General features: G+C 45.7%; 1 protein-coding gene and 1 long non-coding RNA gene across 2 annotated transcripts in view; one reads left to right on the top strand and one right to left on the bottom strand.

The window, feature by feature from the left end:
* LOC138736326 (uncharacterized) overlaps nt 1-27,323 on the bottom strand; it is a 99,959-nt gene extending 72,636 nt beyond the window's left edge. Inside the window, exons 1-2 of the long non-coding RNA XR_011340233.1 lie at nt 27,175-27,323; nt 25,712-25,795 (exon numbers count right to left, since the gene is read on the bottom strand). This is a non-coding gene — a long non-coding RNA (uncharacterized lncRNA). The remainder of the gene's footprint in view (nt 1-25,711; nt 25,796-27,174) is intronic.
* LOC138737315 (pro-neuregulin-3, membrane-bound isoform-like) overlaps nt 1-27,538 on the top strand; it is a 391,174-nt gene that overhangs the window by 207,299 nt on the left and 156,337 nt on the right. The gene's annotated exons all lie outside the window — the stretch shown is intronic.

The raw sequence follows: 27,538 nt of genomic DNA, 5'->3' as shown, positions 1-27,538 counted from the left end.
AAATCAGTGCTCCAGCTTCCTAAACCCCAGCAACCTGTTAATGCTGGCTGGAGGAATTAGTCACATGAGTATTTCAGAATTGTCAATCGTTGTTTTTATAGAATGTGGATTATCAAATAACTGAGTTAATAAACTTTAACCCTTGGGATTTGGCCATTTTTAATTTTTCATAATGTATACCGTACCCATGGGTGAACCTTTACAGTATGAACACCAGTATGAACCAGTTGGTGGTTGGGTATAAATCCAGTCCCAGAAAACCTGGACTATATGCGCTTGTTGGTAGCTCCTCCAGGACACAGAGTCCAAAGGGTTAAATATGATTAGATCAAATGGAAAGTCAAGTCCGAGCAATTGACTGGCCTGGGATCTGAGATCAGAAATCCTTCTGCACCTCAAAATTACATTGGTTGGAAATGATCGATATTATTTTGAACATGAAACATAACCTCACTGCAATGTCACATGAGGCAAAGCTGTTTTCAGTAAACTTGCTCCCCGTCCTTCTCCTGAGTCCCCTTTTAGAAATGAATAGTAAGTAACAAGGTCAAATAAAATGAATTTATGCTCAACATTTTTAAAATTGCCAAGTGCTATATTTACATTTTCTCTTTAAAATCATTCTGAAAGAGCAGTTGTCAGCTCACAATAAAGATGAGAATATTCTTTTACAATCTCCCAGTGAATGGCTTTTGCAAAACCCTCGGCTTGCCAAGAGGAGAAAGAGAAGGTTGTAGCAATCAGACACCAAAGTGGCCAGTCGTAGCGGCAATCTCTCTGCATTTCATCTGCCATCCTGTGGATGCACGGGCAACTCCTGAACCCAGCGTCATCGCACAAGTTGGTGCTTAAATAGAATTGAAATTCCAAGATCTCCATGGCTTCCTCCACTACAGCAAGACAAAAATATTCTGCACTGGTGTGGAAATGACAGGCTGCTTCTGTGAATTAATCAAGCACTATAAATAAAATTCTGCATTTGAGCAGGCCACCTGCTGCAAAGGAGAAAGATAGAAATGCTGATGGAGCTCAGCAGGTCTCGCAGCATCCATAAGAGGCAAAGATATATAACCAAAGGTTTCAGGCCTGAGCCCTTCATCAATACATGTTCGTCATGTATTCCTTGACGAACAGCTCAGGCCCAAAACATTGGTTGTGTATCTTTACCTCCTACCGTCACGACAAGGCCCGCTGAGTTCTTGCAGCAATTTTATGGGTTTTTTTCTACAATGACAGTGTCTACAGACTTTCATGTTTCATGCCACCTGCTGCCAGAAGTGTGGCTGCTACATATGGGTCTTAAATTATGGGATCATCTGGGCCAGAGCTTTGCTACGTGATGGCCAGGACCTCTATTCTGAGTTTGTGTGAGTGCGAAAAGGGAAGAAAAAAACCCACTGGCAGTGTGAGGGAGTTCATTCAGTGACATACAGGCATCCAGTCTGAACAGACTCTGTGATTCCACTGAGTGGGAGCGATACTGTGCTGCAATCTCTCCCTGTTTGCTGCAAATTGTTTTTTTTCCCTATCTCTGCTCTCTCCTCTTTTGTTGCAATGATTCTCTCCAAGGTTTTCCATACCTTGTACAACAAAATGATTCCACTCCTCACACAGCGTGAGTAGGCGATGGTTCTCAGTCACTGACATGGACGAAGGTTCTCAGTCACCAACCATCCATCAGAAACTCATGGCTGCAGGTGGGGAGAATAAGCTGGCATTCATGTGGAATTGGTGCACGTGGATGCTTGATGTCAGCGTAACTCGATGGGCCAAATGCCCTGTGCTGTATGATTCCATGACTATTTAGCTTTCTGCTCTCCATCTCCTCCACTGAATGGCCTGCTGAGGTTAGGTGTCAGTAGTGTGATGACGCTGATCGTGATGCTTGACGACGAAGCTCGGTCTCAGCTGAGGAAGTGGACTGGATGTTTGGGAGGAAGTGAAGAATCCTGATTGAACCCAGATAACCAAAGGTTCAATCTTTTCAGCCATCCAACTGGACAGAACCTTCTTCACATCTGCATTCTCCCTCAGACACAAGGGACTCGAGCATCCCTTTAACTGTGCGTACCTGGGCACGACTTGATCTAGATACAGCTCTAGGATTTGCTAGTTCTGTTGCATTTTACATCGAACATTACAGCACTGTACAGATCCTTGAGCGCACAATGTTGTGCCTATGTAAACCTACTCCACAACAATCCAACTTTCCCCTCTCTCCTGCCCAGAACCTTAATTCTTCTTACATCCATGCGATCTATTGTACCAGCTTCCACCACCCTCCCCCACTCCCCAGGCAATGCATTCCAGGCACCAATCACACTCTGAGTAAAAAAGCAGCTCCCCTCTACTTTCTTCCGCTCTCCTTAAATAGTGTCTGCCCTCGAAAAAGATACTGGCTGTCCATTCTACCTAAGCCCCTCATTACCTTACTTTAGTCATCTCTTCATCAATCTAAAGCTGACTAATGCTCTCAGTAGATGAGGGACACACATGGAATGTAAGGACAGATCCCGATCTTCCAGCCACTCTGGATAACCCCGCCCCACCTAAAACATGAAAAACTGCAGACACAGTGGTTTCTCCAGCACTGTGTTTTCGCTAACCCCTCCAGACTCAGAGGTCCGAGATGGATTGATGGGTCACGTGGGAACTTCGTTCACCTTCACTGAAACTGCCCACGGCTTTTGCATTTAGAGTTCAATAATGCCATGCGAGGTTGGGTAGAATTGCTTGTGTGTAGATGGACAAAATTAACCCTCTCTGGTGATTGTGCAGCCAAGTGACATAAACCCTTGTGGAAATCTTAGGAAGCTCTGTGCTGTGGATCAGTTTTAATTTAACAGTAGGTGCAGATAAAAATCCTTTGTTGAGAAGAGTGAAATCAAATACAAATTTCTGATTTCGGTACATCCAATAAAGTTCTTTTTACCTGCACGGCAGAATTACCACTTAGGGGTAGTGCAAACCAGTAGCATTTACATCAACAGTGATAAATTGTTTTGAAAAGCTGGTGTTGAAGCATATCAGCTCATGACTGAATGACGACATGGATATGTTCCAGTTCACCTGTCATAGCAACAGGTTGAGGGCAAATGCCATCTCACTGGCTCTACACAAAACCCAGGAACACCTGAACAATGAAGATTCATTCATCAGGATGCTCTTTATCGACTACAGTTTGGCATTTAACACCATAATCCCCTCAAAACCAATCAGCAAACTCCAAGACCTGGGACTCGATGCCCCACTGTGCAACTGGATCATGGATTTCCTCACCTGCAGACCACAGTCAGTGAAGATTGGTAAGAACATCTCCTTCACAATCTCCATCAGAGCAGGAGCACCATGAGGTTGTGTTCTTAGCCCCCTGCTCTGCTCTTCTCACTTTAAACCTACGACTGTATGACAATAATACCATCTACAAATTTGCTGACAATACCATGGTAGTGGGTTGTATAAAGGAAGGGGATGAGTCAGCGTACAGGAGGGAGACTGAAAACTTGGCTGAATGGAGCAACAACAACCTTGCACTCAATGTCACCAAATCTAAGGTGCTGATTGTTAACTTCAGGAAAGGAAAGCCAGAGGGCTACAATCCAGTGATTGTTGGGGTTCAGAGGTGGAGAGGGTGAGCAAATTTAAGTTCTTGGGAGACACTATCTCAGACGATCTTCTCCTGGACCCAACACACCAATGGCTTCGTGAAAAAAGCTCGTCAGCGTCTCTTCATCCTCAAGATTTGCAGAGGTTTGGTATGACACCTGAAACGCTGGCAAATTTCTAGATTTGTGGAGTAAAGTGTGCTGACCAGCTGCATCACAGTCTGGTATGGAAACACCAATGCCCCTGAGCATAAAGCCCTCCAAAAGGTAGTGGACACGGCCCAAGACATCACAGGTGAAACCCTCCCCACTATTTAGTGCATCGACAGGAAACATTGTCATTGGAGAGCAGCAGCAATCAACAGTTCTCACTGCTGCCATCAGGAAAGAGGTACAGGTGCCACAAGAATCACACCCCCAGGGCTGCTCCCCCTCCACCATCAATGACAAACTCAATCAGGGACTCCTATAAGGACTCTTTTGCACTTTATTTAATTTTCTTCACTACATTTCATAGTCAGTATGTTTACATTTCTTCATTTGTTTACATGTATATACTGTGCAGTTTTTTTGCACTGCAATTAGTGGTAATTTTGCCTCGCCCACAGGAAAAGGAATCTCAGGGTTGTATGTGATGTCGTGTACGTACTCTGGCAATCAATCTGAATTGGAATATTTGGTCCTGCGCCACATTTGGTCAAGCTACTGTATAAACACAGGGCTGCATAGTTAGGACAGCAATTAGTGCAACGCTATTACAGTGCCTGTGACCTGGGTTCGAATCCGGTGCTATCTGTTCAGAGGTTCCTGGGTTTCGTCCAGGCATTCAAGTTTCCTCCCACCATTCAAAATGTACCATTGGACGGCACCAGCTACTGGGCTGAAAGGGCCTGTTACTGTGTGGTATGTCTACATTTTAAATTTAAATGTTAAAAAAATATGCTGTCACCCACCTGTCCAAACAATGGAAACACATCTGGCCAGACATCCATGCCTTGCCTGCTTAAACAACTGCATCATGCACCACCATTGCATCTGACCGCATTAAGCCTCTATGGTTCGCGTACCAATGGGCACCTCTGCTCAGACCTGGTCGCCTCTTTGTGCACTAATCTCACATCTGGACAAACACCTGTGGCACATTCTTGTCAAAGTGACTTGCTGAATATCCTCAGTGCACTATCTGGACAGCTGTTTAATACCTGGCTAAACATCTGCTCCACACCTGGCAATGTAAGCACTTTTATGTGAAGCTGCTGTTCTGTGTCCTTGTCTTTTGCAGAATTTCCACTGCATCACTGTAATTTATAATTCATGAATGCTAAATTTAGTGTCTGATTTTAGTTTGGGTTCTGAGAATTGATTTCCTGAGTGACTTTGTGGTTGATTAAACAACAGAATCGAGACTACTTTAATTAATAGACTTGTTTCTAATTTAGTGTGTGGTCATAGTTTTCTCTATGTGGTTTAAGAGTTAATATATATTTTGGCTTGGTGAAAAATGGCCATTACATACAAGAGATATATTCTCCTTAAAGGAAGGGCATTGCATAAAGTTGGACACTGCCTGTGTTTTAAAGAGTGAATTTTGCTGGCAGCAGGGTTCTTTCCTTTAAGGATCCTGGAAGCATTTAGTTAGTCGTCATCTCGTATCGAGTGCCAACTCTCCTATCCACAGTGTTACTGTGGCCTCAGCATTCCCGTACCTCAGATAATCACTATGAATATGCAATACTGTTGGTCACTACTGTTGTGGCAGTCACACACACGTGTGTTGACCTACACATTCAGGTATGTAACCACATATTTGCACAAAAATGTACTCACCTGAAGTGACTCCTGCCCATGTGTCTGAACTTCCATTAAAATTTAGACATGCAGCACTATATCAGGTCAATTTGGCCCTGCGAGTCCATGCCACCCAATTTACACCCCATTAACTACACTCAGGTAAGTTTTTGAAGGGTGGGAGGAAATGGGAGCTTCCAGAGAAAACACATGAGGAGAATGTGGAAATTCTTTACAAACAGCGCGGGATTTGAGCCCAGGTCCAGTCCTGATTGGTGGTGCTGTAAAGTGGTTGCACTAACCAGTGCGCCAACCGTGCCCCCATTCATATTGCACATGTGCATATGCAAGGGTGTACAGATGTTATGCACACATGCATATAAACATACATATGCACACATGCATATAAACATACATGTGTACACAAGTAACAAAGATGCAAATGCTCTCTCTCTCTCTCTCTCTCTCTCTCTCTCTCTCTCTCTCTCTCTCTCTCCCTCAGGACGTTACCATATTTGAGCATGCAACTTGTTATATAGTCAGGATAATGTGATCTATTTTGTAACCACTAAGAATACACCCTTATAACTGTAGTACACCACTGTGTATATGTGTGTGAACAGTTTCCTAAGATAGTGGAAGGCATCAGTAAGTAAAGTCTCTTCTGCTATTTCAATCTTGCATCTCTAAGTTATTTAAGAAGCCTCCCAAGTAACTCCAGAGACATAACACTGCTGATTAATAGGATTGACCAAAAACTTGGCCCAGAATTTCTAGCCCCATTCACCACCCAGATAGCTGAAGTTGTCCAGTGGTGTCTCAGATGAGGAGAGCTCCCAGCAAGTTTTATTCAGGGGCCTGTGTTCTCTGGAAGGGAATTATTAGTACAACGACCTTTGAGAATTTGCATCAAGCTGTATCCAAGAAACTTGCTGGAGCAGGGATGTGGGGATGAAAAAATGTAAAACCTTCACTACCATTGTGCATTTTGCTTGTCAATGAAGCAGTGAATGTTAATGAACCTCACAGAGATCAAAGGATGGAGTGTAAATATGTATTAGATAACATAGAGCAAACAAGATAAAAAGAAAAAGCTATCAGGACACCCTCCCCCCCATGAACGGTTAAAATTTATCAAACAACTCACCAGATTATCCACTGTGCACCAATGCTGCGCATTTACCAGTGTGGTGAAGGTCGTCTTCATGTGCAGCTCAGAGGAGCCACAGGGCAGCGGGAAGGGAGGTCCAAACATCAAACACACCGAGAGCAGCTGATGATCTGCTGATTGCAAGAGGACACCGGGCCACCTCCAGTCAAGTGGAGGCAAACAGGAAGGCAAGGCCACCCATTAGATCCCCACCAATGTTACACTCTTTTATTTGGAGTCTTTTTATGGACAAGGCTGTGGAAACACACCGATATGCTGGAGGGTAATCCACATCACAATTGTACGTGGTATTTGAACCATCAATGCCCTTGACAACACTGAAGAATTCATATGTCAAGATTATGAGAAGTCGGTGATCTCTTTCGACACACTATCTGTTCTTCAGGACCTGGTGAAAACTTACTGCTCTGGGTCACTGAATCCTTTCTGGTCTCGTACACTCAACTTAACTCGCATCCTGCCTACAACTTCAAACTTCCCATGATTCCAGAGGTGAGGGGGTTAGCCTATGAGGAGAGATTGATGCATCCAGGACTGTACCTGCTGGAATTTAGAAGAATGAGAGAGGATCTTGCAGAAACGTAGAAAGTTATGAAAGGCATACATTAGATGGAGGTAAAACACACAAAATGCTGGAGAAGTTCAGCAGGTAATCGACGTTTCAGGCTTGAGCCCTTCATCAAAGTGTGAGACAATGCCAGCAGACATCTGAACGAAAGAGTTGGGGGGAGGAGGGGGGAAAGAAAAATAATGTGTTGTTCCTCAAATTTGTGTTGAAAAAATTTTGGAATGATATTTTTAAAACTCTATCAATATTACTGGTTATTCAATTACAACCTAACTCCTTAATTGCTCTTTTTGAAATGACAGATATAGGTTCTTTATCGAATTCTGCATATCGACACTATTAGCTAGAAGAGCCATTTTACTTTAATGGAAAGACTAATTCTCCTACATGATTTCATTGGCTTTCTCATGTTCTGTCTTTCTTAAATCTAGGGAAAAAAAAAAATCCAAAGTCATACTTTAGATAAATTTGAAGAAACATGGAAACCATTTATTGCTCCTATTTCTGATGTTCAGATCATGAACTCCCTGTCACAGTTTGGCCTGTGCAGCTCTGCCATGGATCTGAAATACTGAATGTTCATCTTTCCACAGGGACTGTCTGCCCTGCTGAACATTCACAGCATTCCCTGATTTTTTTCCAAATTTAAGGCATCTGCTGTTTTGTGGCTGCCAATCAACAGAAGCTCCCTGTATCTGGGAGATTCACTCACAAATATTTCTTATGTGAGCCTTGGCTGCAGATATCAGTGGACAACAATTTTTTTCAGAAGGTTTGCTTCCTGAAAAAAAAATTGAGGGTTATGATAGACAACATCAAGCTGAACACAACGGTAATTTCAGATTTGCTGTGTGTAGAGCTCGTCGAGAGAACCAAAGACTTGTTGATCCAAACCAAGGCTTTTATTAGCAAAAGACAGGAGCTCTTCACAGGTGGCCGACCAGACCGGAATGATCCGACCTGGCTAGGGACACAACCCTTTAAGGCCCAGACAATAGGCGTAGCTTAGCTCTCAGCCAATCGCTGTAAACACAGTCTAGATACAGTAACTATATACACTATGTACATTGGTGATAGATCTGTACTATCACACTGTGTCACGTCGGAAGTTGGAGAAACATTAAATTCACTTTTATGGAACTTAGCATGTTTAATGATGTCAACACATTGCGTTAGATCAACTGACCTAAAAATATTTATCTGCTGATTTTCGCTTGTACTCAGCATCTGATGACTCTCAGGTCAGTGTCCAACAATAGTCATCCAGCACTGATGGATCCCAGTTGCCCTGATACTGTTTTTCCATGGTCGCAATGTCCTGGAGAAACCTTTCACCATGTTCGTCACTGACGGCACCAGAATCATCTGGGAAGGTGTTCAAGATGCAGAAAATGAATTTTCAATGCAATGTTGCACTTCGTGGTTTTGAACGCTTGAAGTGGACTTAAAATATGACAAGAAATCACAAAAATAGGTTATATCTTTTTTTAAAAAAGTATCTAAAAATTTCTAAGAATTTTTCTGAGGTGATTTTCATGATCAGCAGCCCAAAATTCATAAAATGCACCCAAAAGTGTTGAGGAAGCAAAATCTTCGTTGTCCAGTGTGTTTGAAAGTAGATCATATGGAGCTGGGTTCAATATTCAACTTTCTGTAGCAGCGGCGACACTGCTCCTGCAATAACACACACACACAACCAGACGGGTTGAGCTCAGTGAGCAGACTAGTTTATTGCAGGCTGCTGGGCTGCAATTGTACTCCCAGCCCAGTCCTGGCTGAGAACTGCGCTGGAGGGTGGTGACGTCACCCCGGTGTCATGTGGTCCCCCAGCGTGGGTTTCTGAGCCCCGTGCTGGAAGGAAGGGAAACCCCCAACAGCGCCATTTTGGCTGGCTGCCCCACCGCGTGGCTTACAAGTGGGGCCAGTTTGCCTGCCTTGTGGTGAGCCACCACACAGCGCACTCCCCCCCCCCAGAACCAGTAACAATGTCCTTTTTAGCCAGGTGGCCTTGCTTCTTGGGCTGGGCAATGACCACGGGATTGGTGAGATCGAGGTGCATTGGGTTCAGCCTGTCCATGGTAAACAGCTCCCGCCTGCCACCAATGTCCATCGTGAACGTCGAGCCGGAACGCTGTACAACCCTGTAGGGCTCCTCATACGGTCGCTGCAGAGGTGCCGTGGTGGGGCCCCGCCAAACGAAAACGTATACTGCGGAAAGCAGTTCGCTGGGAACATGAGATGGGCGGGTACCATGCCTGTGCAGCGGTGGGGGTTTGAAAAGTCCAAGCGTGCCCTAAGGTGAGGAAGTAGTTTGTGCGGTGACCGCTGGAGATTGTGAGGTGCGTTGACGAACTCACCAGGTAGTGCTAGCGGCGCACCGTAGACCAGCTCACCTGATGATGCCTACAGATCTTCCATGGGAGTAGAGTGGATGCCCAGGAGCACCCAAGGCAGTTCGTCCGCCCAGTCGGGGCTGGTGAGGCAGGCCATGAGCGCCGACTTAAGGTGGCAGTGCAGATGTTCAACCAGTCCATTAGCTTGTGGGTGGTAGGCCATGGTGCAGTGAAGCTGGATCCCCAACCTGTTGGTGAGCTGTGCCCAGAGCGCAGATGTGAACTGGGCACCCCGATCGCTGGTGAGGTGACCCGGGACGCCGAACTGGGTGACGCAACCATGCAACAATGCTCAGGAGCAGGAGCAGGAGTTGGTGGAGGCGTCTGGCATCGGGATCGCCTTGGGCCAGCGAGTGGTACGATCCACCACCATAAGCAGTTTCCCGGTTGCCCCGGGAAATGGGTAAGGGCCCGACGATGTCCACTTGAATGTGGCTGAACCATTCCCAGACATGGTTGAACTCCTGTACAGGCACCCTGGTGTGCCTATGCACCTTGGATGTCTGGCAATGGGTGCATGTTCTGGCCCAGCCCGCGATCTGCTTCCACAGCCCATGCCATATCAACTGTTCTGCCACCATCCGGACCGTGGACCTGATGGACAGATGTGAAAGGTCGTGGAGGTGAGGGAAAACCTGCCTGCGCCACTGCTGGGGAACCATTGGCTGCGGGGTGCCCAAGGACATATCACACAGGATGGTGCCTTCGCCACTCAGAGTCAAGAGGTCTCAGAACCACAGGCCCATGATGGCGGTCCGGAAGGCCCTCATCACCTCATCAGATTCTTGGTCCCGGACGAGCTGGTCGAAGTCAAGGCCGGGTGTCAACATGCTTTGCCATTGCAAGCGCCTGGGTGAGGGGTTTGTGGTCAGTGAAGATGGTAAAAGTCCTCCCCTCCAAAAAATAGCAGAAATGCTGCACCGCCAGATACATGCCCAGTAACTCATAGTCGAAGGCACTATACACGTTCTGGTGGGCGGCGCAGGCAGCTGAAGAATGCCAGAGGCTTCCAATGTCCATTCACCTGCTGCTCCAGGATGGCACCAATGGCTATGCCAGAGGCATTGACAGAGAGAGCCATATGCAGGTCATTGTGCGGGTGGGCGAGCATGGTGGTCTTTGCGAGGGCGTCCTTGGTGGCCTCGAATGTGGTGCAGGCTTCTGGGTTCCAAGCGAGCATCTTGTGTTTGGCAGCAATGAAGGCGAATAGTGGCTGCATGATGCGCGCAGCTCCTGGGATGAAGTAGTTGTAAAAGTTGACCATACCCACGAACTCCTGCAGCCCCTTGAGGCTGCCCGGGCGTGGGAACTCCCTGATATTGGTGACCTTCGCAGCAGTGGGCGTGGCTCCTTCGGCCGTGATGGTATGGCCCAGGAACTGCATGGATTCTTTCCTGAACTGGCACTTGGCCAGGTTGATGGTAAGGCCGAAGTCGGCCAGCCAGGAGAAAAGGGCACGTAGGTGGGCCTTGTGTTGCACCCGGTTCTTGCTGGCAACGAGGATATCGTCCAAATAAATAAAGACATAATCCAAGTTCCTGCCCACAGAGTTCATGAGGTGCTGGAAGGTCTGAGTAGCGTTCTTGAGCCCAAATGGCATGCGCAGGAATTCGAACAAACCAAATGGTGTGATGAAGGCAGTCTTGGATATGTCCTCAGGGTGCACTGGGATCTGATGATATCCGTGCACCAGGTCTACCTTGGAGAAAACTCTCGCACTGTGCAGGTTGGCCGTAAAGTCTTCGATGTGAGTGATGGGGTAACGGTCAGGAACGGTTGCTCGTTGAGCTGTCGATAGTCTCCTCAGGAACGCCAGCCGCCGGAGGCTTTTGGGACCAGATGGAGCGGCGAGGCCCACGGTCTGTCGGACTGCCGAATGATCCCCAGCTCCAACCTTTGCTACCTGGAGCTTGTCAGGTGGGATCCAGCGTGCCTTGGCGTGAACCGATGGGCCCTGGGTGTGGATGTGGTGGAACATCCCGTGGCGCGGCGAGGCAGTGGAGAACTGTGGCTTGAGGAGTGTCGGGAACTCGTCCAGGATTTGCTGGAACTCATCTCTGGGCATGCTGATCGTGGCCATCTGCGGTTGCTCCAAGTGGGAGGCGTCGAGGTGAATGGCCTGGAAGGTACAGGCATCCACCAGGCACCTACCTCGAATGTCCACCAGAAGCCCATGTGCGAGGAGAAAGTCTGCACCCAGGATGGCAGTTGGGAGGGACGAGACGGTGAATCTCCACGTGAAATTCCATTGGCCAATCTGGAAGTGGACTGTCTTGTCTCCATACGTCGGATTGCCGTTGTGTTGGCCGCACAGAGTGGAGATCCACAAGGTCAGTTCTTGGACTTGACAACTGTGGCCGGGATGACATTGATCTGGGTTCTAGTGTCAATGAGGAACCGTTGGCCACTGGCTGAGTCCCGCAGGTAGAGGAGGCTTTGTCACTGGCCAGCTACCGCAGCCATTAACAGTGGCCTGCCTGGTCATTTCCCTGGAACGAGCAGGGCTGACGACACTTCCGAGCCTTGGCTCCCCAGCACTGGTGGTAGAAGCAGAGGCCTGGAGTGGATGCTGTGGCCTTGGTTATGCTCTTGGGGGCCCCTGCAGGGGTCGGGTGTTCTACCACAGCGCAAGGGGCGGGCTTGGCATGGTCGTGCCCATGCCTCGTGACCTGCTGGACCACTGAGCCCTCCGGGAATTGTGCGAGCCATAGCTCTTGGGCCTTCTGGGTGACCTTCCTTGGGTAGGTGAAGCTCTCCTGGACTAACAGTGGCCGGATGTCCCCGGGCATATGGTCGAGAAAGATGCGATCAAAGAGTGGGCAGTTGGTGTGCTCACCCATAAGCGCGAGCATCTCGTCCATCAGCTCCATCAGGGACCTGCCCCCCAGGGCATCGAGGCGCAGCATTCGAGCAGCACGCTGGTGTCTGGATAGACCTAGGGACCCGGTAAGCACTCATTTGATGGTCTTGTATTTATCCTCAGCAGGCGGGTGCTGAACAAGGTACAGCACCCGTCTGGCGGTGGCCTGGTCCAGGGCAGAAACCACATGGTAGAATTTGGTCATGTCGGTTGAAATGTGGCAGAGGTGAAACTGAGCCTCCACGTGGCCGAACCAGGTCTCCAGCTCCTGAACCCAGAATTCAGGCAGTTTCATGGCTATAGCGCTGATCCCATGATGGATTCAAAGACGTTTGAACCAGTCAGGGTCACCAATTGTAGCAGCAGCTACCCTGCTTCTGCAATAACACACACAACCAGACGGGTTGAGCTCAGTGAGCAGACTAGTTTATTGCAGGCTGCTGGGCTGCACTTATACTCCCAGCCCGAACCTGGCTGAGAACCGTGCTGGAGGACGCTGATGTCACCTGAGCCCCGTGCTGGAAGTAAGGGAAACCCCCGACGGCACCATTTTGGCTGGCTGTCCCGCCGCGTGGCTTACAAGCGGGGCCGGTTCGCCTGCCTTGTGGTAAGCCGCCACACTCCTCCACTTAACATCATCCCAGCACATCACTCTGATGGCAGCAGTAAAGCCTTGCTACCTGTTAGTGTTAAAACACCTCAAGCGCTCACACTCACCCACACCATCACACCCACACCTACACACACACACACACATTGCACCCACTGTCATTGCGCCTGTCAGATGTGAATCAGCAGAGGGAATCCTGCTCTCTCAGCATTTCTCCGGCTCCGAGGTATCAGCCTGGATCTATCAGCTGCTGAGGTATTGGGATGAGGGAAGAAGCAGTAGCACAATCCCGGTAGCACATTCCTTCAGCAGCTAGGGATCTAATTGCCTCTGCATATTAGGATTCTGACCACAGAATGGAGCCTCACTCTGTTCTGTTCAGTTCAGTCAGCAAGGAAGCTCCAGTTACTACGATGAACTCCTGTTAACCCAGCCAGATCATGAGATTAACAGTTCCAGCTGCTCTCGCTGACACTGCACACCCACTCTAAATGTACTCAAGGAGAAACATTCAAGTTTAATCTCCCGAGGGTAGGCATTTGAAGAATGATTGTCACCTCTTGGACTGTACTCGTTGGAGTACAGAAGGATTGGGGGGGGGGGGGTTCGTTGTAGAGACATTTCGAATGGACAGAGTCGATGTGGCAAGGTGGTTTCCCATGGTGGGGGATTCTGGGACAAGAGGGGACAACTTCAGGATGAAAAGGGCGTCAATTTAAAACAGATGCAGAAAACATTTCTTCAGTCACGAGTCTGTGGAACTTTTGGCTGTGGAAGGGACGTCACTGGGTATATTTAAGGCAGAGATTGACAAGCATTTGATTAGTCAGGGCATCAAGGGTTAAGGGGAGAAGGCCGGGGAATGGGGCTTGAAACGATAATGAATATGCATGATATGTATTAACCTGACTGGAAGTCAGATGGTATGCACTGGAGGTGGAAGGTGCAGGATGATGAAATAAGGGAAGCAGGAAAATAAAGACACTGAGATGTTCAACTGGTAAAGCATGTGGTGATGGTGTTATTAATTTCACATTTCGGGCCACAAATGTGACATTGGCGACGAAGATAAACATTTTGAATTTTAAATGTGATAAACATTTTGGATTTTGAATCGGTGGCTTTGAGCTGGAAGGTTTTCTTCATGGCAGTCACAGGAGCTGAATTTCTAGCACTTCGAAGTGTTCCTCATTTTGACCCGACGGGTGATGCAAGCACTGTGAGTGTGAAGTGGAAGGCACGGCTGGAAGAATTTGAAGCCTACGCCAACAGTCGTGGCCTATTTCTCGATAGCAGTATGGCGGAACAGAAAGCGCAGCGGAGAGCATTACTTCTCTTCACCGCAGGACCCACAGTTCGGGAAACTTTTAAGACGCTTTTGAATACTGGAAGGAAGGAGGAATACCAGAAAGCCATAGGTGCATTGAATGCATACTATGTGGTGACACCGAATGCTACATTTCAACGCCATTTGTTTCGCAAAACAAAACAAGAAGATGGAGAAACGGTTGCCCAGTACGTGACGAGATTGCGACAACTGGCTGTGGGATTCAATTACGTGGTAGCTGATTTGGACAACCAGTTATTGGATCAAGTTATGCAGCACTGCAGATCAGACAAACTCAGAAGGCGACTACTGGAAAACGGGGGTGAGTTGAGACTTACCAATGCTTTAACAATGGCTGCTGCATTAGAGACTGTTGAGGGGCAATTTCATACCATGAAACTGAAAGACAACTCAAGCCAGCCCAGTAAAGACAAAGTTGGTCAACAAGTAAATAGGCTCTCGCATAGCCATAGCCAGCCAAGAAATATGCCGACACATGACTTGGAGTGTAACAGATGTGGAAACAGAGGTCATTTTGGAAAAGACCCATGCTGCCCAGCAAAAGGCAAAGTTTGTAGAAAGTGTGGAGGTAAGGACCACTTTGCAAAGAAGTGCAAAAGCAAGTCAAATGCAAACCAGAATGGGAAGAGTACAGCTTCTAAGGGCAAAGCTTGGGGGAAAGGAAAGTATCCTGGAAAGAAAGGCACTATTCACCATATAGAAGGTGACCCAGAAAGTGACAATGATGATGACAACTAAGATGGGCAGAAATAATATCAGTTTACATTGAATGATGTACATTATGAGAAGGTCCCAGTGATAATTGATGGTGTGACAGTTCCGGTCATTGTAGACTCAGGCAGTGACAGTAATGTAATTGACCGACACTTATGGGAGAAATTGAAAATAAAAAAGATCATTTGTACATCAAAGAAGTGTTCAAAGAAACTGTATCCATACACAGCAACCAAGCCATTGCAGACCATTGGATGTTTCACTGCGACTGTTGAAGCTGGTGACAAGTACACCGAAGCAGAGTTTGTTGTCATAGATGAAAGGGGAGAACCATTGCTGAGTAGACGCACGGTGCAAGACCTGGCAATACTTCACATTGGAGCTCGTGTCAATTCAGTTCAGTCATACGAGGATATGAAGCAAGAATTCCCCGCAGTTTTCCAGGGAGTAGGAAAGCTGAAAGGTCAACAATTAAAGCTAGCAGTGGACAAAACGGTCAAACCCAAGGCACAATCAGTGCGCAGAACTCCATTTGGATTTCGTGGGAAAGTCGAGGCCAAAATCAAAGAGTTGATCGAGCAAGACATTATTGAACCTGTAGAACATTCAACACAATGGGTCAGCCCAGTAGTGATCGTGCCCAAACCAAATGGTGACATAAGACTGTGTGTTGATATGAGGATGGCCAATGAAGCTATCATTCGAGAACGACACCCCATACCAACAGTGGAGGAAGTACTTCAGTAGTTAACTACCAGTCAGGTGTTGTCAAAAATTGATTTAAAATGGGGCTATCATCAATTAGAGCTGGACCCAGAATCCAGGATCGTGACTTGAATATGCATGATATGTATTAACCTGACCGGAAGTCAGATGGTATGCACTGGAGGTGGAAGGTGCAGGATGATGAAATAAGGGAAGCAGGAAAATAAACATTTGTGACTCACTGTGGATTGTACCGGTACAAGAGACTATCGTTCGGCATCAATGCAGCTCCTGAGATCTACCAGTACGAAATCCATCGAGTGATTCAAGGCATTCCTGGAGTTGTCAACATTTCTGATGACATCGTAGTCCATGTGGCTACAAAAGAAGAGCATGACAGACGGTTGAGGCGTGTGCTATCCAGACTACAGGGGACAGTCCTTACCGTGAATGGAGACAAGTGCCAGTTTGGTGTCTCAGAGATGGACTTCATGGGACACAGGCTTACACGGGAAGGACTGAACCCAGCTGATGCCAAGGTGAAAGTTGTTGCAGATGCACATGAACCCCAGAATGCAATGGAGATGAGGAGCTTCTTGGTATTGGTTAATTATTGCGCAAAGTTCATCCCTAACTTTGCTACGCTGGCAGAACCATTGAGGAAACTAACCAGGAAAGGTGTACCATTCCATTTTGGCCCTGAGCAGAAGGAAGCATTCACAGCTCTGAAACAAAGTCTGACGAATGCCGATACTCTTGGGTATTATGATCCGGCTGCATCAACCAAAGTCATAGCAGATGCTAGTCCTGTTGGTTTAGGAGCCGTGTTGGTCCAGATGCGTGATGTGGGACCAAGAATCATTGCCTATGCCAGCAGATCTTTGACAGATGTGGAAAGGAGATATTCTCAGACAGAGAAAGAAGCACTAGGACTTGTATGGGCCTGCGAGAGATTCCATGCATATTTATATGGCATTGAACTTGAACTCATCACGGACCATAAACCATTGGAGGTGATCTATGCCGCCAGGTCCAAACTGTGTGCCAGGATAGAACGATGGGTGCTCAGACTCCAACCGTACAAGTACAGAGTAGTTCACGTTGCCGGGAAAGCAAACATTGCTGATCCGCTGTCCAGATTGTTGAAAGGTGGATGCCCACAATCCAAGTCAGAATTGGGGACAGAAGCAGAGAGCTTTGTACGCTTCATAGCTATTCAGTCGACACTGGAAGCTGTGACAACGAGGGAAGTCGAGAGAGAGTCCGAACATGACCCAGAACTCATGGAAGTTAGAGAATGTATCCAAAGTGAACAATGGGACAAGTGCATTCACAAGGCATATATTCCCATTAGAGACAAACTTTGTTGCATCGGGCAGTGTGTATTGAGGGTGTAGATTGGTGATACCACAGAGGTTGAGACCGAAGATCGTATCATTAGCTCATGAAGGACACCTAGGTATTGTTGGTACCAAGCAAAACCTCAGGAGTAAAGTATGGTGGCCAGGTTGTGATAAAGATGCAGAGAAATTCATCAAAACCTGCCATGGGTGTCAACTCACAAGTAGGAGTAATCCTCCAGAGCCGATCCGGAGTACGCAACTCCCGACAGGACCGTGGATTGATGTAGCTGTTGATTTTCTCGGACCTTTACCAACTGGTGAGACAATCATGGTAGTGGTAGATTACTACAGCAGATACTATGAGTACTCTGTGATGAGGTCAACGACCACTGAAAAAACAATACAAGCATTGGCAGAGATCTTCGCGAGATATGGATTGCCTGTTACACTATACTCTGACAATGGTCCACAGTTCATTTCAAAGACATTTGCTGAATACATGAGGACCACAGGTATCCACCATCATAAAGTAACTCCTAAATGCCCGCAAGCCAATGGGGTTGAGAGACAAAATCAGTCCATCGAAAAACGACTACGGATCACTCATGCAGAAGGACAGAACTAGAGAGAAGCATTGCTATCCTATGTAGCTGTCTATCGGGCAACGCCTCATGCAACCACAGGAAAAAGTCCAGCAGAAGTACTTTTTGGGAGGAAAATCCACACAAAAATGTCCAAAATAAAGGAAATCAGGGACGATCAGGAGATGAGGGACCATGATGCTGAAAAGAAGGGAGCTGCAAAGCTGGATGCAGACTAGAGGCGTGGGGCCAGGTACTCAGACATCATGCCTGGAGATAATGTTCTTGTGAGGCAAGAGAGTGGTGGTAAGCTGGACACACCTTATTACCATCAACCCTACACGGTTGTATCCAGAAGCAGCAGTATGGTGACAGTCAAGTCTCCAGCTGGAGTCCTGTACAAAAGAAATGTGTCTGGTGTAAAAAAGTACCAATCCAGAGTGACACCGAGTGAAGTGGTTGGAAGTCCAATACGAGATACTCAACCTGAGGGACCAGATGATGTTCCAGAGGTAGTTACCAGCATTCCCGATGAAGTGGCCAGAGTACCAGAAACACCAGAGGCCGCAGCGAGCAGTGTTTCCAGTGCTGAGAGTGAACAACCAAGTTGCGACAGTAGCATTGCAGGAAGGCCGAGACGGGACAGGAAACCACCTAAGCGATATGAAGATTTTGTGCCATATTTCTAATCGTGCCCGCATTATCACGAAAGTGAAAGTTTGTGATAGTTGGAATGAGTTTCAATGAAGCGCAGTAATGTTACTCACCAAGGAAGAGAAATGATGATGGGAACATTTGGACAGTGATTTGATCAATACATCATAAAGTACATGTATGAATTGCATTTTGTTTAGTCGACTATTTGGTATTAAATGAAAAAAAAACAAAAGTATTGGAATTTAAACATGTGAGATGTATACATTTAAATGTTTACATTTTGCAAATGAGGTGAGCATTGTATTAGTATAATTACAGAAGAACAGTTGAGCTATTATATTACATTTGGTTATAACATGTTTATGTTACATTTTGTGAAGAGGGAATTTGAAGTTGTTTTTGCTTTGAATTTGAAGTTGTTTTGTTGGTTCAGAAGGCAGAAAAATGTTATTGATAGTGTTAAAGTGTTTACATTTAAACATAAAGATATAAAGTTTATTTCTGGTGAAAGGAGGGATGTCACGATAATGAATATGCATGATATGTATTAACCTGACCGGAAGTCAGATGGTATGCACTGGAGGTGGAAGGTGCAGGATGATGAAATAAGGGAAGCAGGAAAATAAAGACACTGAAATGTTCAACTGGTAAAGCATGTGGTGATGGTGTTATTAATTTCACATTTCGGGCCACAAATGTGACAGGGCTGAGTGGGAGGATGGATCAGCTCATGATTAGAATGGCGGAGCAGAACCGATGGGCCATCGGGCTGACTTCTGCTCCTACATCTTTGACCTTGTGATCTATTTCAAGGCCGCCTTCAACTTCCTGGCCACCCACTCTGGCTGGCTGTAGCCCCAGCTGTTTCTTAGTGTGTGGCTGCCATGCCCCTGGTGGAGACCCATCTCACACACACTGTTGACCTTAGTATTCAGGACAACTGGTGTAGTATGAATAGACTCCCCCAGCACCAATCCTTGTGGAGATTCTCAGAAGGTTATGCAGCACAGTTACAGACTATTCAGCCCAACCTGTCTGTGCCAACCATGCCTACCAAAGCTAGTCTGATTTGCCTGTATTTGGTTCATGTGCCTTTCCTATCCATGTACCTGTCCAAACGACTTTTAAATGCTGCATTGCACTCCAGTCTAGCATTTCCTTTAACAAGTTCTCCCACATACCCACCATCCTCTATGTGAAAAAGATGTCCTCTATCTCTTTTATATGTTTCACCTTATATCCATTGCTCCTCAGATTTTAAATATCCAACACCTGAAAATAGACTGTCACCATTCCCTTTATTCATGCTCCTCATTATTTTATATATTTCCATAAGGTCACCACTCAGCCTCCGACACTCCAGGGAATAAAGCCTTTCCTGAAAACTCAAGCCTTCCTTATGAGTCCCTGTGGTACCCTTTCCAGCTCTGAATCATACAGAGTAGAAACAAACCCCTGGGCCCACTGTATCCATGCTAATGATCAAATAACGAGGGTTTATTTCCACAATATGCCAAAGGTAGATAAATATTCACAGTTGCAATTGATATGAGAACAAAACATGATGTTTCAACAGTTCATCAGGCTTCTGCCCAAAGGGAGCAGCAGGAAGAGGTTGTGACCAAGGTTAGTGGGGGGGGGGATTTCCCTTTCTGACGTTGGAGGCTCTCTTGTGGCAATATCTCACACGGATGTCCGAGTGTCGAAGATAACTATGAACAGAAGATGTCTTGCCTATCTTCATTAATCCCATTTACCAGAACTTCAATGCCTTGGGGATTCGAGCAGTAATGTGAAAAACAGAGAATTTGGTAAAAATGGAGATGGCATATTGAAATGTAAAATTGTATACCTTTAGAAAAAATTACTTCTAGTTTAAGGAATCAAACTGAAAACTTTTCTAAAATTTGGGAACCATATGTAGATTTTATGAATAAAAAATCCATCCCCATCCTCCACTTTGCCCCTTTCAGTTAGTAATTATAAAAAAATAATCAATGAATACTATATATGTTAATAATATTATATATGTACAAGTAGGTGTTTCTTTTTTTTCTTTTGAGTGAGGGGGTTGGGGAGAAAATTCAAAATTTATTGTATTATTTTGTATGGTTTATTAAGTTTTGAATTTATATTTTGTATTGATACAAATGATAAATAAAATTTTCAAAAAAAAATTGCCTTGGGGATTCAAGCCCTCGTCCAGATGCTTGTTGTGAAAGCCTCTGCCTCCACCCAGGCAGTATGTTCCAGATTCCAACCACACTCTGGATGAATTGATTATTCCCCAGATCCTCTGGAAACCTTCTACCCTTTACCTTAAATTACTATCCTATAGTTTTACACACCTCTGCAATGGGGAAAAGTGCCCTGCTATTTGCCCTTTCGATACCAGTCAAAGTGTAGTACAACTCTAACATGACCTCCCCCCTCAGATTCATCCACTCCAAGAAAACAAACCCAGCCTCTCTCCTCGTAACCGAACCTTGCCATTCATGTCAATGTCTCGATGAATCTTCTCCTCCCATTGGTTTAGAGACAATGGCTTTACCTTTGTTTAGTAACCTGGGACTTCCCCTTCCACCTTCCCATGCACTCTTTCCTTCAACTTACCTTCAGCATCTTACTTTCCTCTCTCAGCTGTCACCCCCCTTCCTCATGGCAATGTGACCCCCCCCCCCCCACTTCTCCTTCCACAAGATCACAATATTGGCCTACTGAGCCTGCTCCACCATTCTAATCGTGAGCTGATTCACCCACTCACTCAGCCCCATTCCCTGGCTTTCTCTCTCGATGCCCTGATTAATCAAATACCTGTCAACCTCTGCCTTAAATACACCCAATGGCCTCACATCCACAGCTCCACAGACTCACGACTCTAAAAATTTTCCGCATCTCTGTTTTAAATTGACACTCTTTTATCCAGAAATTATGCCGTTATCCTGGAATCTCCAGCCATGTGAAACAACACATCTACTCTGTATACACCTTTCAGCATTCGAAATGCATATGAGGATTCCCCCCACCCCCCACCCATCCTTCTGTACTCCAACGAGAACAGTCTAAGAGCCATCAAACATTCCTCCCTTTCATCCTTGGTCTTTTCTTAGTAAATGTTTCCTTCTCCCTTCCTCCCAAACTTTCCCCTCCTATCCCTCTGTCTCTTCCACCCCTTTCCCCCAAACCCTTTTCTTCTCTCTCCCCCCCACCCCCCGCCCTTTCCTGTTTGGGAGAAGACTTTGGTGCAGGTGCTGTCGGATTTCAAGAGAGTTCTGAGAATGGCCCATTGCTTTCTGATGCTTGTGAAATGCTTTTACCCAAGGATACTTGGTGCGTTATGGCTCTACTGTGTTCAGATGTGCAGGCAGCGTGGAGCACTGCTGGACTGTGAGGCAATGATCCTTCACTGCTATAAGGTGGCTTATTCACTGCTATGTGTGGTTGGCTGCTGGAGAATCCATGCACAGTAAGTGGACAGCTGATTGCTCATCCATCCTGCTTCACTTAGTTCCAGAGCCCTCCCCGTTCTCGACGCACTTAGCTCAGTTCTGGTGCCTTGCTACTGTGCAATGTTCTGTGCTTTCATGGAAATCGATGGCGTGAATCCTTCACTGCAACACACATGGGTTGTTGGAACTGATTTTTTAAAAAAGAAACTCAGACGCTGGAGGAACTTAACCAGTCTCGCAGCGTTCATAGGAGGTAAAAATATATTGCCTGAGGCCTTCTTCAAGGAGAAAGCAAAGAACAGGAAGGCATTTGAATAATGACTGAAGACTGGTGGGAGGAGGAGTCCAGGCCAACAAAAGGTGTTTATTGGATACGATAAGAGAGGAGTGAATTTCAATTCCCCATCCCATTCCCTTACTGACATGTCTGTCCATGGTCTCATGCACTGCCAGACTGAGACCACCCGCAAATTGGAGGAACACCTCACCTGACTGGATGCCCTCCAACCGGATAGCATTAACATCGACTTCTCTGGTTTCCTTGAAACCCCTCACCCCCATGCTCTCCTTCCCCCATAACCTTCTCCCAGCATTCGTTCTCTCTCTCTCTCTCTCGTTCTCTCTCTCATTCTCTCTCTCGTTCTCTCTCTCTCGTTCTCTCTCTCTCTCGTTCTCTCACTCTTGTTCTCTCTGTCTCCTTTCGCAGTACCAATTCCCACCTCTCCTCTTATCATATCCAATGAGCACCTTTTGTTGTCTGGACTCCTTCCCTGGCCTGTCTTCAGTCTTTATTTTGTTTATTCCTTGAAGAAGGGCTCTGGTCCGAAACGTCGGTAATATATCTCTATCTCCCATGGAGACCGGCTGAGTTCCTCAAAAATCTCCATGTTACTACAATTGCAGTGTCTACAGACTACATTTACGTTTCTCCAGGTTGCTGGAGCTGACCCGACCACAAAGACAGCAGCTTTCCTTCAGCCTTTGGTCGGGAGGTTTGAAGGTACAGTCACCGTAATTCAGTCCCCGTCACAGGGCAGCCTAATCTTGCTCCATTGAACCAATCATGACTGACAAACTGTAGCAGCTTCAACATTTCCCAACCTCGTTTTGGGGAAAAAAAGGGCAAAGGAGGAAACAACGCAGGATCTGACTGTCATTTTCCATTTGTTTTTGGCTGCAGGCACACCACCAGAAAGTTGCTAATGTGGCAGTATTTTTTAAAGGGAGGAAGAGACTTGGCAAAGAACAATAGGCCAGTCAAACTAACATCAGAGTCAAAGTCCTGGAGGACAGCATAAATCAGGGATAGTCAGCATGGATTCTGTCTGAATAATGAATGAATTTTTAAAGGAGGTAACAACGAAGGTTATGGAATCTCTAATCACAGAAACCAATGTTTCAGCCCATGCAATTCATTTCAATCAAATACTGGTTCACGCTCGTCTCAGGTTATTGTCTCCATCTTCCCATCACCCCCCCCGCCCCCCCTCCCAGATTCGACCACTCACCCATACATGACGGGATATTTTCAGTGGCTAATTAACCTTCACTTTTTTTTGTTCCCTCTCTCTAACTCGGTGGTTCTCAACCTTTTTCTTTCCACGTACATCCCACTTAAAGTAATCCCTATGCCATCGGTGCTCTGTGATCAGTCAGGGATTGCTTAAGGTGGGATGCGAGTGGGAAGGTGGAGAACCACTGCTCTAGACCCAGTTGTTACTGAAATATTTTGCTTGAGAAAAATACTCATTGGCCCATTTCCTTTGGAGTTATGAAGCCGTGCACATAACAAGTCAATGAAGGACAATTAAAACAATTTTCAAACTGTTTCTTTCCTCCAACATACCACCTTAAGCAATCCCTGACTAATCATAGAGCACCTATGGAATAGGGATTACTTAAAGTGGTATGTGAGTGGAAAGAGAAAGATTAAGAACCACTGCTCTATCTCTTCCCACTCCCTGCTATCCGAATGGTCCATCTCTCTACCCATCTCTCCCTCTCTCACACCTTCTGTCCTCCACCCAGTCACCTCTGCGCCACTTCCCCAGCTTCCTTCGCTCTTTATGTATGTAATTTTACATTTATTTCTTTATCTTAATTTTCTTTGAATACTTTATTTTTGATTTTTTTCAAAAATATATGTAATAACATTTTCAATAACACAACATATTAAATTTTATCTTACAAACAAAAACAAAACAGTCCATCCCTCCTCCTTTCCATACATACAGATCTGTTCACCATCAGAGCATACATATATTTTAAATATATAGAATACATTTGGGGAAATCACGTTTGGATATGTATAATAGTAACATTTATAGTTATTTATTTATTTATTACTGGATCAGTAATAAATCAGTATTACCCGGTGTTGTCCAGGTATGGCTGCCATACCTTTACAAAAGTGTTATATTTTGTATGTGATTTTTGTCCATAGGTCTACAGCTGTTAATCTCCGCAGTCCATCGTGCTATAAGTAGAGGGGAGTCAGACTTCCAAATGATTGCTATTTTTTCTGCTACCGCCAGTGCTATTTTTTTAAATGAGATTTGATATTTACTCAATTTGTTGCTTATTTCCATAAAATTACCTAGTCGATATATGTAACCATATAACCATATAACCATTTACGGAGCGGAAACAGGCCATGTTGGCCTTTCGAGTCCACACCGGTTCACTGATTTTGTGCGCCCTCTTCAGGCATTGGTCCCGCTAGATCTTCATTCAATAACAATGGGCGAATTCAATGCAGGTGGAATCAGATAATGGTACATAGAAATGTATTCCATTGGAAAAAAATAACATACAATTTAAGAAATAACATCACAGTATTCGAACAAATTTTGGAACCGTACATGGAACACAACAGAGAAGTCCTACCGTGGACCTCCACCATCTAAAATGACAGAAGGAGAAGAAGACGAAATGAACTGACCCAGTATGTAAAAGTAGAAGACACAAATTTCTTGTTTATTTTTAATGTGTGATGACATTAATGTTAATGTTTTTTGTGGTGTCTTACCACGCACGACCACATAGCATGTAAAAAATAAAAAAATTCCTGTCTCATTCCCACATCTGAAACACCTCTCTGATACTTCTGTTTTAGATCTGTCACTTCTGTGGGGTTAGATATAATTGGTGTAAAAATTATACTTAACCAGTCCATATCTTGCATTGAGAATGGATGTTGCGCTGTCCTTGCACCAATCTGATCAGCTCTTTCTGAAATCACCCCCCCACCCCCAAGTCCGACATCCATCTTTTCATCCTAATCTTGATAAAGGGTCTCCACCCATAATGTGAACTGACCATTTCTACCCTTGGATGTTGAGTTCCTCCTGTAGTTGGGTGCTTCCTCAGGATTCGTGTTTCTGCATTGGAGACAACCTCCTTGCTGTTAATATTCCTCACATTACAGACAAGAAACAAGAGGATTGAAAGGTGATTCAAAAGTTCACTCAAGAAGCAGAACAGCTGGGCTTCTGGTCAGGTTGTCCAAAATGAACTTGACTCTATTTACACCGTACAACCACTGCCCCAAGATCGTTTAATTTGAGAGACCTAAAATCCATTTTGCATCAGACCTGGAGCTATTTGAGAGATCTATGTAGAGTGCACTTGATTCTGAATCTAACCTGTATGTTACTGCCTTGGGTATTTGACGTGGCAGTGGAGATAGTCTCCTCTACGGGGAGTTTGATCAGACAGTGTGGAGGAAGCTTAATTTTATCTGCATGTGCCCTGTATATGTTTGTTGGGGCAGCGTCGAGGGATTTGTAATCATCCACATGGTTCCTGCTCTGGGAGAATTGGATCCCCTGAGCACCATTCCAAAATTTAAAAGAGTGCACCACTAACTACACAACCACCTCATCAGCCGCATCCTGGCCCATCTAAGGGAGGGTCTGACCTTCCTAGATTGTTCTCATTTGTCACCTCAGAAGCCACAGAACCTCTGTGTAGAAGCGGGTCATCCTAGATCCCAAGGGACTGCCTTGAAAGAAGAAGATAAATGCAGTTAGTATTGAGAAGTGTTTAATTTAATTTAAGAATTGATGAATAAAGGAACACTGGTTGGGTCTCGCTTAAGGGACAGGGATGCATGATCCCTGTCCATTATAAAGAAACAAAGTACTGGGGGGTGTAGGTTAATTTGGTTTAAAATGGGCAGCATGGACTCATGGGCCAAAATGGCCTATATGCCTAAATTTAAAAATTTTAAATTTAAAAAGATTCTCTGCTTAAAAAAATCTTGTCTTTTATAACAAGGGTAGTAGAAAGATGAGTACGATTGGTGCAGTGGTTAGCGCAAAGTCTTTGCAGTTCTCGTGATCGAGACCAAGTTTCGATTCTGGCTCTGTCTGTAAGGAATTTGTACTTTCTCCCCATGTCTGCGTGGGTTTTCCCTGGGGGCAGCTCTGGTTTCCTCCCCCCCCCCCATTCAAAATGTACCGGGGGTGTAGGTTAATTGGGTATAATTGGACGGCACAGACACGTGAACTGGCTATATGTCTAAATTTAAAAATTTTAAATTGTACTGATCTGGACCCTGCCCAGTGTACCAGATGTAAAAATGCAATGCTGGAAAAACTCAGCAGGTCAAACAGTGGACTTTATATAGGAAAGATAAAGATGCATATCAAGCCTTTCTGGGCTTGAACCCCTCACAGGGTGTGAGCTAAATGTAGGCAGGTGCCCTAACTTTGTATAGGCCACGATGAAGGGCTCATTGGATTTTTTATCTTGGATACTCTGTTTGACCAGCTGAGTTTCTCCAGCATTGTGCTTTGACTTCAATCACAGTCAGGGGTGCAGAGCTAATTATTTAGGTGCTGGAGTTCACCAAAGACAGCGACGAGGTACCCAAGCCACCCCATGAGGTGCTGGAGGACCCGTGAGGTTCAGGAGCTCCCCCAAGGTGCTGGAGCGGCGCTCCGGTGACCTCCAGCAGCACGGCACCCATGAAACAGTGAGTGCAGATTTGTGTGTTTCACTCCCAGCGAACCAGATGTAAATTTCACTGGCAGAGCTAGGTGAATTCCCCACAGGGAACCCACTACTAATTAATTACAAGTGACTTAGGCCTGCAACCTGCAACTCGATTTGCACGAGAGAGGGGCAATGGTATGGCGATACCAAAGGACTCAGCTGGAATTTATAGTCTGTTTTCTAGTCAGTGTCAACCAGCTAACAGGTAACCTGTCGAATGAATTTCTAAATTCAAGGCAAATTTAAGGCAAATAAGCAAGATCTGTTCTGAAGGGGTGATACTCTCATTCCAGTATTGTGGGTAAGGTTGCGGCAACAGTAAGTGTGCTGGATCCAGGAAAGATCCTCTGTGATAGTGACTCCCAAGAACTTAAATTTGCTCACCCTCTCCATCTCTGATGTCCCCCAGTGGATTGCACACCTCTGGTTTTCCCTTCCTGGTTGGAGTGTGAGGTTGTTGTTGGTGCCTGTGATAGTACAGGATACTATCACCAATGTATATTTGTATATATTTGCATATAGCTGTTGTGATTGGCCGAGAGCAGTAGCCACGCCTACTGACAGGTCATAAAGGGCTGCTCCTAACCAGACCCTGGTTGGTCTGGACTGACCTGCCAGTAGGCGTGGCTATGGCTCTCAGCCAATCACAACAGCTATATGCAAATATATACAAATATACATTGGTGATAGTATTGTGTATTATCACAGAGCCCTATTCAGCCAAGTTTTAAATCTCCCTCCTGTATGC

This window comes from Narcine bancroftii, chromosome 6, assembly GCF_036971445.1.
Source record: "Narcine bancroftii isolate sNarBan1 chromosome 6, sNarBan1.hap1, whole genome shotgun sequence".
Classification (NCBI taxonomy): Eukaryota; Metazoa; Chordata; class Chondrichthyes; order Torpediniformes; family Narcinidae; genus Narcine; species Narcine bancroftii.
This window is presented reverse-complemented; position numbering and strand designations above follow the sequence as displayed.